The following is a 16,270-nucleotide window of genomic DNA, read 5'->3' as shown; positions in this document are numbered from 1 at the left end:
GTCTGGTTAACCGATTGCATATAAATTGGCACTGTACTAGGCTACTCCCCGTGTCACCGTAAATATGGTAAGGGTATGTTTGAAGTTGTTGTTTCACAAACCAGAATTTTGTCACCTATTATAATGCTTCAAACATAGTAACATAGTAACATAGTTTTGAAGGCTGAAGGAAGACCTTATGTCCATCTAGTTCAGCCTATTTTTAGTGCAGCTGTTCTGCATTGTTGATCCTGGGGAAAGCAAAAAACCCACAAAGTAGAAGCCAATTTTCTCCATAGGGAAAAAAATTCCTTCCCCTAAGCTAGGTCAACCATCTACCTATAATATTATGTTATTCGTATCCTTCTATACTGTTACTCACAAGAAAAGCATCCATTCCTTTCGTAAATTCAATCAGTGAGTTGGCCATCACCACTTCCTCAGGAAGAGAATTCCAGAGCCTCACTGCTCTTACTGTGAAGAACCCTCTTCTATGCTGGTGCAGAAATTGTCTTTCCTCCAAACGAAGAGAATGCCCCCTTGTTCTTGTCACAGTCCTTGGTACAAACAGTTCATTGGAGAGATCTCTGTATAGCCCTCTGATATACTTGTACATATATATTAGGTCTCCCCTAAGTCTTCTCTTTTCTAGAGTAAATAGACCTAATTTAGATAACCTTTCTGGGTATTGTAGTGAACAACTCCATTTATCATTTTAGTAGCCCGCCTTTGAACCCTTTCAAGTTCAGTAATGTCTTTCTTGAGCACCGGCGTCCAAAATTGCACACAATACTCCAAGTGTGGTCTGACGAGTGATTTGTACAGAGGGAGAATTATGTTTTCATCTCGTGTCCCCAGACCTCTTCTAATGCATCCCATGACCCTATTTGCTTTGGTGGCAGCTGCCTGACACTGGGCACTTCAATTTAGCTTCTTATTGACTAAGATGCCTAAGTCTTTTTCCATGTCTGATTTCCCCAGCAGTTTCCCATTTAGTAAGTAATTGTAGCATCTGTTTCTCCTTCCCATGTGCATAACCTTACACTTATCTGTGTTAAACCTCATTTGCCATTTTTCAGCCCAATTCTCCAATTTACGCAAATCTGTCTGTAGTTGCAAACTGTCCTCCTTTGTGTTAACTACCTTACATAGTTTTGTATCATCTGCATATACTGATATTTTACTGTGTAAGCCATCCACTAGATCATTAATAAATATATTAAATATTAGGGGGCCCAATACAGAACCCTGTGGTACCCCACTAGTAACCCTGGCCCAATCTGAGTATGCACCATTAATAACCACTCTTTGTTTTCTATCACTAAGCCAGCTACCTACCCATCTACACACATTTTCCCCTAGCCCAAGCTTTCTCATCTTACTTACCAATCTTTTATGTGGGACAGTGTCAAATGCTTTAGAGAAGTCGAGATAAATGACATCCAATGATTCTCCTTGGTCCATTTGAGAGCTTACATCCTCATAGAAGCTGATCAGGTTAGTTTGACAGGAGCGATCCTTCATAAATCCATGTTGATATGGAGTTAAACATTTATTAACATTGAGATATTCCATAATGGTATTCCTTAGAAACCCTTCAAAAATTTTACCCACAACAGATGTTAAGCTTACCGGCCTATAGTTTCCAGGTTCCCTTTTACACCCCTTTTTGAATATTGGAACCACATTTGCCTGCCGCCAATCAAAAGGAACAGACCCTGTTTCTATAGAGTCTTTAAATATAAGGAATAGAGGTCTGTCTATCACATTACTTAACTCCCTTAATACCCGAGGGTGAATGCCATCAGGGCCTGGTGATTTGTCAATTTTAATCTTACTAAGGCGGTTCTGCACTTCTTCCTGGGTTAGGCAGGTAATACTTAATGGGGAGTTTACATTGTCACTCTGCATTTCCCCTGGCAAATCATTTTCCTGTGTGAACACTGTTGAGAAAAAAGTATTTAAAACATTTGCTTTTCCCACATCGCTCTCTATGGTTTCACCCTCATTGTTCTTTAAAGGGCCGACACCATCAATTTTAATCATTTTACTGTTTATATAATTAAAGAATAGTTTGGGGTTTGTTTTACTTTCCTTAAACCCTGCAGTCAGTGCTACAGTAATAATTACAGTTGGTAACAGAGTACACATTTACATTCAGCGACTTATAGGTAATATTTTCTCTTACCGGAGTGGTTTTCTTTGTTTTGCCCAGACCATCATTGTGACTTCTGGCCTTGATTCGATCTTTCTTCGGCCCTGACCGTCATGATGACTTCACTGGCCATCGACTCATCTTACAATTTCTCAGAGTTGTCATCAGCCGCTCGCTTTTGCCGCAGATACATGCACTGTGCCAAAAAAAATAATAGTGTTATATATGGTAGAATATAATTATGCCCCATACTGTGCAGTTGCATATATAAAAATTGACCCATGTGACGTGAAGCAGAATTATCATTATGGGGGAGTGATAGACAGTTATGGCCATAAATATTGGGCCAGCTTACATTTTTTCCTGTTTTTCTGATCTTAGCTTATATTCAGCGATTTCACTAAAACCAGTAAACACTTCTAGAATCTTGGTTGCAACTGATACTTTGTCAGCTCCTGTTTATCTGGGAAGAACAGTCTTAAACATTGATCAGATATCAGACACATAAAGTTAGTTTAACCACTTACTTCCTCTACTGATTTATTGTTTCTGTTGGACTTGATTTTGTCAGACGCTTTGAGCAGTGCCCCTTAGATCCCTTCCTCACTAAGCTCTTTCATATACTCACTCATAATCCCCTGGGGGAGGGGTTTTCTTTCTGATGGTTTCTAACCTAGCCATATATAATAGACAACCTCTGTCCACTTCTGATGCTCAGCAGAGAACAAGTTGAAGCACCACAGAGCAAAAGAACATGGGAGCTTTGGGTCTCCTTACTGGGGCTCTTCTTCTGCTCCTAATAGTAGCTTTAGTAGCTTTCCTTCTGTTCTCCGGATACATATACTACACCCACTTGAAGTATGACCACATCCCTGGACCTCCCAGAATAAGGTAAGTTGTGCAACTTTCTTGGGGAGTTTGGGGTGGATCTTGTTGCCTATTTTATCCTTTGGGAATAATCTATGACAAATCTGATGCAAAGAATTGATCATTCTGGTGATTTTCGATGCAGACTTTTATATGCAACATGTAGATTTTTTTTTTTTATTAAGGTCTCATCTACTTACCTGGTACTGAATTACACTGTGGAATTTCCACCTGCAAATCCGAGTGGAAAACAATCTGCAGCAAATATGCAATTAAACAAGAGGGCGTAATACCATCAATTAAATTATTAAAATAAAATATATATATCACCAAATATATATCATAAATTAGTATACCTCCACTCATCGTCTGACTGGATCATCTTGGGCCCACCAGAGAAAATCATTCTTGGGGCCCACTATGTAGCTTCATATAAATAAATACAAGGCCACCAACTGTGCAATATAACACACTAATATCAGGTCATAACATAAGGTAGTACACGTCTTAATGATATAGCAGGGGTTGGCGCCCACATTTTGGTTCAAACTCAATGATAAATGTTCCCTGGAGTTTATTAACCACTAGGCCAATGTGTTATAGCACCAGTGCAGTGGAGGGGATTTTATGACATCCCATGTATACGCTGAGAAAATCCACGGCGGGAATTGACTGATACAGATTTAACATATTCACTACCAGTTTCATCCTTTGCAATACAAAGAACAAGGTCAGTGGTAAAGGTGCGACATTACATAGTAGTAAACGCAGCAATAGCTGCACAATGTCTGTGTGGATATTTCCGCTGTTAATTTGCTGTTTGATTTCAGCAGCAAATACATTATGGGAATGCCCCCTCTTCTAGTGGTGGGGGTCCTAAATCACTTTTATACGACATTGGAGTAATATCGAAAGAGTTTTCCCTCACATCCCCCCCATATACTTTTTACAGAAATCGCTCTCCCACCTACAAGACCATAACGTTTTATGAAGAGCCTCATTTTGTTAGTAGTAGGGAAAGAAAAGTTTTAGTCAGGGGTGATAAAGGGGGAGAGGGGTTCAATCAGGGTGATACAGGGGGAGGTGGCGCAGTCAGGGTGATAAAGGGGGAGAGGGGCTCAATCAGGGTGATACAGGGGGAGGTGGCGCAGTCAGGGTGATACAGGGGGAGGTGGCGCAGTCAGGGTGATACAGGGGGAGGTGGCGCAGTCAGGGTGATACAGGGGGAGGTGGCGCAGTCAGGGTGATACAGGGGGAGGTGGCACAGTCAGGGTGATACAGGGGGAGGTGGCACAGTCAGGGTGATACAGAGGGAGGTGGTGCAGTCAGGGTGATACAGACGGAGGTGGTGCAGTCAGGGTGATACAGACGGAGGTGGTGCAGTCAGGGTGATACAGAGGGAGGTGATGCAGAGGGAGGTGATGCAGTCAGGGTGATATGGGTCGCCCTCACACCAAGGGCTGTGGGGTACTCGGTACCGGGCCTGATGATCCTCAATGGGAGATGTCACGGTAGCTGGGACCCGGCCCGTGACCCTGGGCGCCCATTGTAAATGTTCAGTGTCAATGTGTAAGTCGTGACTAGAGTTGAGCGACTTTTGTTTTTTTAGGGTCGCGTTTCGTTTCGTGAAACCCGACTTTTCCAAAAGTCGGGTCGAGCAAGATCATCCGATTATAGGGAAAAGTCGGGGTCGTCCCGAAACACGAAACCCAATGTAAGTCAATGGGGAATAAAAGTCGGCAGTGAGAGGAGGACAGGAAACACACCAACAGTGCCCATTTGAATGCCAAAAGCATCAATTCTTCTTACTTAAGCTTGTCAACCTTAATTAACTTCATAATACAAGTTACGCACTGAAAAATGGGGGTTATTTGGCTACAGTTGTGGGGGGGGGGAGGGCTGGCTCCAGGTTTTCATGTGCCCTGGGCGAAAGAGCGCCCCTTTAACACATACCACAACTCATCATGCTCCGATACGGCAGAGAAATAGCGGTATAGTACAATGAAAAATACTTCACTTTTTACATCTCATGACGAGGCCCATCTATTTCTCCATACAGAATCATTGGTCCCATCTAATGTTTGAAACAGTATATGATGAGCTCCACATAATGCTACAGTATATGTTGGTCCCCATGGATGAAGCTCCACTGTCTTATGGGCCCAAATAATGCTCCAAACATAATGGGCCCCATTTCTAATGCTCTAGTGTATAATGGGCCCTGTAAATGCTGCTCCAGTGTCTGATGTCCACCTTTGGAATGTTCCAGTGTATGGTGGGCCCCATCTATCATTCTCCAGAGTATAGTCCTCCCCAAAAATTGCTGTCCCAACATTGAAAACAATCAAATAAGTCTCCTCGCTAGGGAATCCCTGTACTTGTCTGGACTCCTCATCGTCCCCATCTTCCATCTCACTGCACAGTATTTCAACTTTGCATATGCTGTGATCCTGAGCAAGCAGGGGGGGCCCACTCGTTTGGGACGGCACTGGCACAGGGCCCCTGATAGTACGGTGGTGTGTCTGATGGCGGGTGGGCCGAACCTGCACTTTCATCTGCAGCTTCCTCTTTGTCACCGTGTAAGATGGAACTGTATATGGGAAGGGTAACCTGAGTTTCATCAGGGTCAGATTCAGGCCGTGTAGCGTGCGAGGGGAATGTAGTGGTCTGGGTCAATGTACCAGCAGATTCATCGAGCAGTGGCTGGGCATCAGTGCACTTGTGTCGCCCCCAGGAGTACGATCGCCACAGTGGCATTACCTTCTTCCTAGGGAGTGTGATGTCATGCTTGGGAGCAACGAACGATCTCTCTAGCAGGTTAACTGATTGGGCGGCGTTATTCCCATGAGTCATGACCCTCCAAACAGCGTTCATGAAGGCAAAGTGTTTGTTTTACGTGGGCAGTATGGTTGCAAAGCTGAACCTTAAAGGAATGTCCAGAAGGGCAACACCAGGAGTGGAGCCTACGGTTAAATTCGACTCCACCTGGGAAACCTCAACCATGCCAGCTACAGAACAGATGCACACATTGCAAGCTTAATTCCGTTAACGAACGAGACTCCGTCATGCCCCGCGGTCCGAGTCCGGCTTACTAGAGGGACACGTGAGGCTCTGGCACATGAGATTGGCCAATAACTGGTGTGTCATGCCCTTACATGTCCGTGGCTGCATGTGCGCTACACTGAAAAGGCCTGCGTTTGTCGCTTACAGGTGCAGATAACCCGCTGAACAACGTTAGTGATGGGGATCACTGATTACAATTATTACCCGCGAACAATGATTTCCCAGTAAGTGCAGGTCAACCGCAGTTCCGGAATTAGGCCTAACCGTCATTCTTGAAAAAATGAAAAACTTACGTGTGCAAACCACAGGTGCTGTAGCTTGCTTAACAGCTCGCCAGCCGTTCTCACGCCCAGTATGGATTACACGTGATTGCACAAAGGTTAGAAAGGGTACCGTATCCCCAGATAACATGTATGGATAGCGTACACATTCAAAATATATGTCTATACATCAGGAAGTAGGCTCAGACGGTGTTAGGCCCAGTATGTATTGCACGTGATTGCACAAAGGTTAGAAAGGGTACCGTATCCCCAGATAACATGTATGGATAGCGTACACATTCAAAATATATGTCTATACATCAGGAGGCAGGCTCAGACGGTGTTAGGCCCAGTATGGATTGCACGTGATTGCACAAAGGTTAGAAAGGGTACCGTATCCCCAGATAACATGTATGGATAGCGTACAAATTCAAAATATATGTCTATACATCAGGAGGTAGGCTCAGACGGTGTTAGGCCCAGTATGTATTGCACGTGATTGCACAAAGGTTAGAAAGGGTACCGTATCCCCAGATAACATGTATGGATAGTGTACACATTCAAAATATATGTCTACACATCAGGAGGCAGGCTCAGACGGTGTCAGGCACAGTATGGATTTGACAGCCAGACTACACAGCGGAGGAGCAGGGAGAGGTAAAGATTGCAAATGCTGGGGCCCTGCCCAAGCAAGGGGGGCCCACTCGTGGGCATCGGTACTGGCACTGGGCCCCTCATAGTACGGCGGTGTGTCTGACGGCGGGTGTGCACCACCACCGTCAGAGACACTTGATTGCACTAGGAGAGACCCTGTGCCAGTGCCCGTGCCCAAGAGTCGGCCTACCCACCTGTCCAGGGCAACGGCACTCGCACGGTGTCGTGCGCTAGGTGGTGACCCCGGCCATGGGGGGGGGGGAGGCAGCACAGTTAGGGAGTTTTAGAAAGTGGCATATGTTGATGTTGGACATTCAGCTGATGCAAAAGGTGAAATAGGTCAAGTCCCAGGAAGAGGTGGACCAAAGCAAGCCATTTTTCTGTCACCCTATGTGTCATCAGGGGAAGGTGGGACAAAATCCTTGGAAACCCATGCGTGGTTCATTTTAATGAAGGTTAGATCATCCACATTTTGGGTTGACAGACGGGTCCTTTTTTCTGTCAGGATTGATCCAGCTGCACTGAAGACTCTTTCCGATAGCACACTTGCAGCTGGGCAAGCGAGCTCCTGTAAGGCATATTGGGCCAATTCAGGCCAGGTGTCCAGTTTAGCGGCCCAATAGTCAAAGGGGAATGACCTGTGTGGGAGAACATCGATATGGGAGGAAAAGTAGTTTGTAACCATAGTTGACAACTGCTGTCTCCTGTCACTTTCCATCGATGCAGTATTACCAGTTGTGTGAGCAGTACTTGAAAAATCAGTCCACAACATTGTCATGAAACCCCTGTCTCCAACGCCACTTCTGCTGTGTGCACCACGAACACCTCTGCCAAGCTGACCCCGGCCCGTACGACTCGTGTGAGAACCATCACCGCTGCTGTGTGCTGGGAATGCCTCAAGCAACCGATTTACCAGAGTTGCTTGCTTATTAGCCAATATTAGGTCAAGGTTCTCCTGTGGCATGATGTTTTGTAATTTGCCTTTATAGCGTGGATCCAGGATGCTGGCCAACCAGTAGTCGTCATCGTTCATCATTTTGGCAATGCGTGGGTCCCTTTTTAGGATCTGCAAGGCATAATCTGACATGTGGGCCAATGTTCCCGGTGTCAATGATGCACTGCGAGTGCTGGTTGGAGGAGCACTTTCTGGCAAACCCACATCCCTCCAGTCACGCACAAACCCTGTACCAGACCTTGCCACGCCAACATTTTCACTTGCCCCACGAGATGCATCCTCCTCCCCTAAGTAATCATCCCCATCATCCTCCTCCTCCTCTTCTTCCTCCACCTCGTCCAGGAGAGGTCCCTGAGCAGACAATGGCTGAATGTCATCAAGGATTCCCTCCTCCTCTTCCTCCTCATAACATTGGCTGCAGAAGCCTGCTCCTTAAGGTGCGTCAAAGTTTGCATGAGCAGACGCATAAGTGGGATGCTCATGCTTAGGATGGCGTCGTCTGCGCTTACCAGCCGTGTGCATTCCTCAAAACACTGAAGGACTTTACAGAGGTCTTTCAGCTTCGACCACTGCACACCTGTCTACTCCATGTCTGCTCTCAAAGTGCCTGGCCGTGTATCCTCCCACAAATGCATTATGGCCTGCCTCTGCTCGCACAGCCGCTCCACCATGTGCAGGGTGGAGTTCCACCTTGTTGCAATGTCGATAATGAGGCGGTGGTTGGGAAGGTGGAGCAATCGCTGCAGCTTCTGCATACGAACGGAGTGTACAGGCGACCGGCGGATGTGCGCGCACAGTCTTCGCACCTTCTGGAGCAGGGCTGTTAACTCCGGATAATTTTTGAGGAAGCACTGCACCACCAGGTTCAAGGTGTGAGCCAAGCAAGGTATGTGGCTGAGTTTTGAAAGGGCTATGGCTGCCACAAAATTACGGCCGTTAACACTAACTACTTTGCCTTCCTTAAGATGTACACTGCCCAGCCATGACTCAGTTTGTCGCTTCAAGTACTCGGCCAGCACCTCGGCGGTGTGTCTGTCGCCCAAACACATCATCTGCAACACAGCCTGCTGACGCTTTCCACTAGCTGCTCGATAGGGGGACACCTCGTGTGCAACAGTGGCAGCTGCAGATGGAGTGCTCGTACGACTGCGCTCTGTGGACGAGCTTTCGCTTCTGGAGGAGGAGGAGGAGGAGGAGGGTCGAACGCCTACAGCCAACTGTTTCCTATACCGTGGGCTAGGCAGCACTGTCCGCTGTCCCCTGTGGACCCTGCATCCACCACATTAACCCAGTGCGCAGTGATGGACACGTAACGGCCCTGGCCATGCCGACTGGACCATGCATCAGTTGTGAGGTGCACCTTTCCGCTCACTGACTGCTTGAGTGCATGGACAATGCGGTCTTTCACATGATGGTGGAGGGCTGGGATGGCTTTGCGAGAGAAGAAGTGGCGACTGGGTAGGTCATAGCGTGGTACTGCATAGGCCATGAGTTCGCGGAAAGCTGCGCTTTCCACCAACCGAAAGGGCATCATCTCAAACGAGATTAGTTTGGCAATGTGGGCGTTCAAACCCAGTGTACGCGGATGAGAGACTGAGTACTTTCTTGACCTACTCATAGTGTCTGGGAGGGTGAGCTGGACTTGAGAGCTGCATATGGTGGAAGTAGCGGTGGACAGGGCGGACTGAGAGAGGGTTGATGATGGTGATGGAGTTGGTGTTCTTTCTGATGGCCTAGAATCAGTCTTTCGTTGATATAACAGTGGGATTCCCTGACTGCTGTGGCCTTGCAACGACACCTCAACATTTGCTGCTGTGCTAACCGGTGGGCTTACAGTGGGGGAAACAATGTAGCGTTGCTGACTACCTTCGTTGTGATCAGTTGCACATGTGGCACTTGAGGATTGGTGTTGTGTCCACGCTTGCAAGTGCATGCTGGTTAAATGTCTAAGCATGCAACTGGTATTCAAATTTTTCAGATTTTTCCCTCGGCTAAAGGTCTTTGCGCACTTCTTACAGATAACCTTGGCCTGATCATGAGGATTTTGTTCAAAAAAGTGCCACACTGCACTCTTCCTACTTTGGCAGACATTTTGCGGCCTAGCACGCTGTGATCTTTTGACCCTCTGGACAAGCTGTCCAGCAACTCTTTTGATTTTTGGAACCTGTCTTTGGAGTGCTCCGGGCCTGCCAGATAACAGCTGTTGCGATGTCGAAGTCTGCTGTGGATGCTCCTCATCTGAGCTATTGGAAGCAGCACCCTCTTCCCCCAATGGATGCCAATCTGGGTCAACAACTGGGTCATCCATCACCTCCTCTTCAATGTCATGTGCACCTTCCTCTGTGTCACCGTGTATGGTGGTATAGTGTGCGGGAAGGGGCACCTGAGTCTCATCAGGGTCAGAATCTGGCTCTGTACACTGCGAGGACAATGTAGTGCTCTGAGTGAATGTACCAGCAGAATCATCCATCAGCGGCTGTGCATCAGTGCACTCCATGTCAGATTCATCTTGGCCTGGGTAATTCACCATTTGACTTGATAATCCAGGCATGGTATGTGAAAACAGATCCATGGAGTAATCAGTAGTATGGCCTGCGTCATCCTTCAATCTTGGTTGGGGTGAAGGACACAAGGAAAGGTGTGGTTCATGAACATGAGCCTCCAATGACGACTCAGTGCTTTTACTTTTTACAACTGAAGAAGAGGAGGCGATAGAGCTGGAGGCTGAGTCAGCAATGTAAGACAAAACTTTTTCCTGATGCTCTGGCTTTAAAAGCGGTTTGCCAACTCCTACAAAACTAAGCCTTCGAAGCCTTATGGAGCCAGACGATGACGCAGGCTCAACACCTGCATTCGGTCCTATTTTGCTCTTGCCACTACCATCAGATCCACCACCAACACCATCATTACCAGCTGCCAACCCCCGCCCAATTCCACGGCCTCTTCCACCAGCCTTCCTCATTTTTGGTATAAATGTAGACAAAATCCAACAAACTGTATAGTAATGTAAAACAAGGTACAAGGTGTCTATAGGACAGGGGAGATTTTGAATTTCTGCTCACACTAGTGGACACTGGACACTTTTGGATTGTGTGAGGCCCACTGAATATCTGAGCGCTATGTCACAGGCTCGATGGCACAGCTGTGACCAAAGTGACTAGAGGATAAGTGAGATTTTGAATTTCTGCAGACACTTGTGGACACTGGACACTTTTGGATTGTGTGAGGCCCACTGAATATCTGAGCGCTATGTCACAGGCTCGATGGCACAGCTGTGACCAAAGTGACTAGAGGATAAGTGAGATTTTGAATTTCTGCAGACACTGGACACTTTTGGATTGTGTGAGGCCCCCTGAATATCTGAGCGCTATGTCACAGGCTCGATGGCACAGCTGTGACCAAAGTGACTAGAGGATAAGTGAGATTTTGAATTTCTGCTCACACTAGTGGACACTGGACACTTTTGGATTGTGTGAGGCCCACTGAATATCTGAGCGCTATGTCACAGGCTCGATGGCACAGCTGTGACCAAAGTGACTAGAGGATAAGTGAGATTTTGAATTTCTGCAGACACTTGTGGACACTGGACACTATTGGATTGTGTGAGGCCCACTGAATATCTGAGCGCTATGTCACAGGCTCGATGGCACAGCTGTGACCAAAGTGACTAGAGGATAGGTGAGATTTTGAATTTCTGCAGACACTGGACACTTTTAGATTGTGTGAGGCCCACTGAATATCTGAGCGCTATGTCACAGGCTCGATGGCACAGCTGTGACCAAAGTGACTAGAGGATAAGGGAGATTTTGAATTTCTGCAGACACTTGTGGACACTGGACACTTTTGGATTGTGTGAGGCCCACTGAATATCACAGCGCTATGTCACAGGCAGAAATTGGCTAGTGTATCACAAACTACAAGGTGTATGTAGAATTGGGCAGAGTAGGAATCTCCCTAGAGTGCAGGTCTGTAAGAACGGAACATGTCCTCGACTTATTCTCACAGAGTGACACAGATAGCTTCACTGTGGCTGTGATAACAGCCGTTACACGGTACTGTGTGAGGAGCGTACACCGCTGTATGGTGTGAAAAAATGCATGCTCAGTACCTCAGCAGGACAAAAAAAAAAAAAAAATTGGGATTGCTTTTAAAAAAGCAGTTTGCAGAGCAGTGGGTAAACAGCAATGCAGCTGTCAGGAAGCCTTAGAAGGCAGCCCAACAACCAACACCACTGATACACCACAATATAGCCTCCCCTTGCACTGCACACACAGTGACTGGTGTGTTGTACGGGCACAATCGCTAGCAGCAGAAGCAGTTTTTTTTTCTTCTTCCCTGCCTAACACTCTCCCTACAGAATCAGCAGCAACCTCTCCCTATGCTAAGATCGGCAGAAGTAAGATGGCGGTCGGCGTGCACGCCCTTTTATACCCCCTGTGACGCCCACCAAAGCAAGCCAATCACTTGCATGCCCTTCTGAAAGATGGTGGTGACCCGTGCCTATGTCATCACGTTGCCCACAGTGTCCGTGGATCCTGATTGGCTGAAAAAGAGCGCAAAACAAACTTTTGAAACGCGACTTTGGCGCGTAAGTCGCCGACCTCGTGGCCGACCTCATCCTAGGGTCGGGTTTCGTTTCATGAAACCCGACTTTGCTAAAAGTCGGCGACTTTTGAAATTTTTCGACCCGTTTTGCTCAACTCTAGTCGTGACGCCACCTGTGGTGTTCGGCAATGAAGATGTAAGCCAACGCTGCAGACAGATCCTCTGGGACAGATGGTGTGGTGCAGCAGTAATGTTATAGCCCTCCACAGGCAGGGCTGTAGTCCCAGGGCAGAGTAGGTGAAGTGAGACGTAGATGGTGTAGTGTCAGGCGCAAGGGATGTAGCAGTGCTGGGCAGGTTGGCGCGGGAATAAGTGGAGGACACCAGGGCATGTAGTTCCAAAGCTTTACTGTCAGTCTGTTGTGAAAACAGGTGCCCGCTTCCGTGCCGTGTCCTCCGGGTCAGGGACTCAGTCAACCTCCAGGCCAGATGGAATAATCCTTTCCAACACTCCGCCAACATCTGTGCCTTTTCTGAACGTCTCCTCTTATAGCGCCTTTGAGTGAAGTACTCCTAGTACTGAGTTACACTGGAGTTCCTCCTGTCCGATGTTCTTATGAACCCTACTTGTACGGCAGACAGCTGTAGCCTGCTTCGGGGACTTCTTGCTACTAAGTCCCGGCTCACTATCCAGTTGCTGTTGTGCCCCCAAGTCTTGTGTGGGAATAAAGTGGTCACTACTTCTATTCCTCCGGTGTCTGCTGCAGGACCATTAGTATCCATACAACCTCGGGGACCGGGCCCCGGCCTTGCGCTTGGAACTTCTAGGAAGGGTTCTCCTCTAACCCACGTCCTCTGTTCCCTTTTACTCCTCACGTTCCGTACTAGTCTTTCTTTTTAATGGAGAATCAGGCTTTCAGTCTATGTGCTTTCTCTCTTCCTTTCCAGTGCCAGCAGACCCAGGTCACTGGGATCTGCTGCAGCACTTCCATCCTTCCATCCCCCTCTCAGGGATCTTCTTCTCTCCAACTCTCTACCGACTGACTGACTGTTGTCCTAAACTCTTCCCGCTCTTTGTAATGTAATCTAACTCCACCCACCTCCCAGCACGTTTCGTGTTCCAAAGCAGGGAGCCACCAATGGGTGCTTTGCTATACTCCCAGCAGGGAGCCGCCGAAGGTGCTTTGTTACACTACTTTGTGGTGTGGAGTGCAGGTGTTGGAGCGTGGTCAGGAGCCTCCACCTTACCTGGTTGGTGGGATACCACACCTCAGAAGGAGGTGCAGTACCTCTGTGGCGACTGAGCCTCAGGGGCGCCACAGATACAGAGGGAGGTGGTGCAGTCAGGGTGATATAGGGGGAGGTGGCGCAGTCAGGGTGATACAGAGGGAGGTGGTGCAGTCAGGAATAATACAGTGAGAAAGAGGCTCAGTCAGTGTGATAGAGCGAGGTGACGCAGTCAGGGTGATACAGAGGGAGGTGGTGCGGTCAGTGTGATACAGGGGGAGGTAGCACAGTCAGGGTGATACAGGAGGAGGTGATGCAGTCAGTCAGGAATAATACAGTGAGACAGTGACTCAGTCAGTGTGATAGAGGGAGGTGCAGTCAGGGTGATACAGGGGGAGGTGGCACAGTCAGAGTGATACAGGGGGAGGTAGCGCAGTCAGGATGATACAGGGGAGGTGATGCAGTCAGTCAGGAATAATACAGTGAGACAGGTGCTCAGTCAGTGTGAGAGGGAGGTGGCGCAGTCAGGGTGATACAGGGGGAGGTGGCACAGTCAGGGTGATATAGGGGGAGGTAGCACAGTCAGGGTAATACAGGGGGAGGTGATGCAGTCAGTCAGGAATAATACAGTGAGACAGGGGCTCAGTCAGTGTGATACAGGGAGGTGGCGCAGTCAGGGTGATACAGAGGGAGGTGGTGCAGTCAGGGTGATACAGGGGGAGGTGGCACAGTCAGGGTGATACAGGGGGAGGTGATGCAGTCAGTCAGGGGTAATACAGTGAGAGAGGGGCTCTGTCTGTATGATACAGAGGGAGGTGGCACAGTTAGGGTGATACAGAAGGAGGTGGTGCAGTCAGGGTGATACAGAGGGAGGTGGTGCAGTCAGGAATAATACAGTGAGAAAGAGGCTCAGTCAGTGTGATAGAGTGAGGTGACGCAGTCAGGGTGATACAGAGGGAGGTGGTGCGGTCAGTGTGATACAGGGGGAGGTAGCACAGTCAGGGTGATACAGGAGGAGGTGATGCAGTCAGTCAGGAATAATACAGTGAGACAGTGGCTCAGTCAGTGTGATAGAGGGAGGTGCAGTCAGGGTGATACAGGGGGAGGTGGCACAGTCAGAGTGATACAGGGGGAGGTAGCACAGTCAGGGTAATACAGGGGGAGGTGATGCAGTCAGTCAGGAATTATACAGTGAGACAGGGGCTCAGTCAGTGTGATACAGAGGGAGGTGGCGCAGTCAAGGTGATACAGAGGGAGGTGATGCAGTCAGGGTGATACAGGGGGAGGTGACACAGTCAGGGTAATACAGGGGGAGGTGATGCAGTCAGTCAGGAATTATACAGTGAGACAGTGGCTCAGTCAGTGTGATAGAGGGAGGTGCAGTCAGGGTGATACAGGGGGAGGTAGCACAGTCAGGGTGATACAGGAGGAGGTGATGCAGTCAGTCAGGAATAATACAGTGAGACAGTGGCTCAGTCAGTGTGATAGAGGGAGGTGCAGTCAGGGTGATACAGAGGGAGGTGATGCAGTCAGGGTGATACAGGGGGAGGTGACACAGTCAGGGTTATACAGGGGGAGGTGATGCAGTCAGTCAGGAATAATACAGTGAGACAGGGGCTCAGTCAGTGTGATACAGGGAGGTGGCGCAGTCAGGGTGATACAGAGGGAGGTGGTGCAGTCAGGGTGATACAGGGGGAGGTGGCGCAGTCAGGGTGATACAGGGGGAGGTGATGCAGTCAGTCAGGGGTAATACAGTGAGAGAGGGGCTCTGTCTGTATGATACAGAGGGAGGTGGCACAGTTAGGGTGATACAGAAGGAGGTGGTGCAGTCAGGGTGATACAGGGGAAGGTGGCGCAGTCATGGTGATATAGAGGGAGATGGCGCAGTCAGGGTGATACAGAGGGAGGTGGTGCAGTCAGTCAGGGGTAATACAGTGAGAGAGGGGCTCAGTCAGTGTGATACAGAGGGAGGTGGTGCAGTCAGGGTGATACAGGGGGAGGTGGCACAGTCAGGGTGATACAGGGGGAGGAGTGCAGTCAGGGTGATACAGGGGGAGGTGATGCAGTCAGTCAGGGGTAATACAGTGAGAGGGGTGATACAGGGGGAGGTGGCGCAGTCAGGGTTATACTGGGGAAGGTGATGCAGTCAGTCAGGAATAATACAGTGAGACAGGGGCTCAGTCAGTGTGATACAGGGAGGTGGCGCAGTCACTGTGATACAGAGGGAGGTGGTACAGTCAGGCTGATACAGGGGGAGGTGATGCAGTCAGTCAGGGGTAATACAGTGAGAGAGGGGCTCAGTCTGTGTGATACAGAGGGAGGTGGCACAGTCAGGGTGATACAGAAGGAGGTGGTGCAGTCATGGTGATACAGGGGAAGGTGGCGCAGTCAGGGTGATACAGAGGGAGGTGGTGCAGTCAGTCAGGGGTAATACAGTGAGAGGGACTCAGTCAGTGTGATACAGAGGGAGGTGGCACAGTCAGGGTGATACAGGGGGAGGTGATGCAGTCAGTCAGGGGTAATACAGTGAGAAAGGGGCTCAGTCAGTGTGATACAGATGGAGGTG

At 48.6% G+C, this 16,270-nt stretch overlaps 1 long non-coding RNA gene across 1 annotated transcript in view; it reads right to left on the bottom strand.

Moving 5' to 3' along the window:
- Positions 1-16,270, bottom strand: part of LOC141091929 (uncharacterized) — a 58,738-nt gene that overhangs the window by 25,871 nt on the left and 16,597 nt on the right. Inside the window, exon 2 of the long non-coding RNA XR_012232623.1 lies at positions 2,168-2,330. This is a non-coding gene — a long non-coding RNA (uncharacterized lncRNA). The remainder of the gene's footprint in view (positions 1-2,167; positions 2,331-16,270) is intronic.

This window comes from Dendrobates tinctorius, unplaced genomic scaffold (genome assembly GCF_039654945.1).
Source record: "Dendrobates tinctorius isolate UK_male_01 unplaced genomic scaffold, ASM3965494v1 ptg000057l, whole genome shotgun sequence".
NCBI classification, from domain to species: domain Eukaryota; kingdom Metazoa; phylum Chordata; class Amphibia; order Anura; family Dendrobatidae; genus Dendrobates; species Dendrobates tinctorius.
Note: the sequence above shows the minus strand (reverse complement) of the source record. Positions and strands in the feature narration are given on the sequence as shown.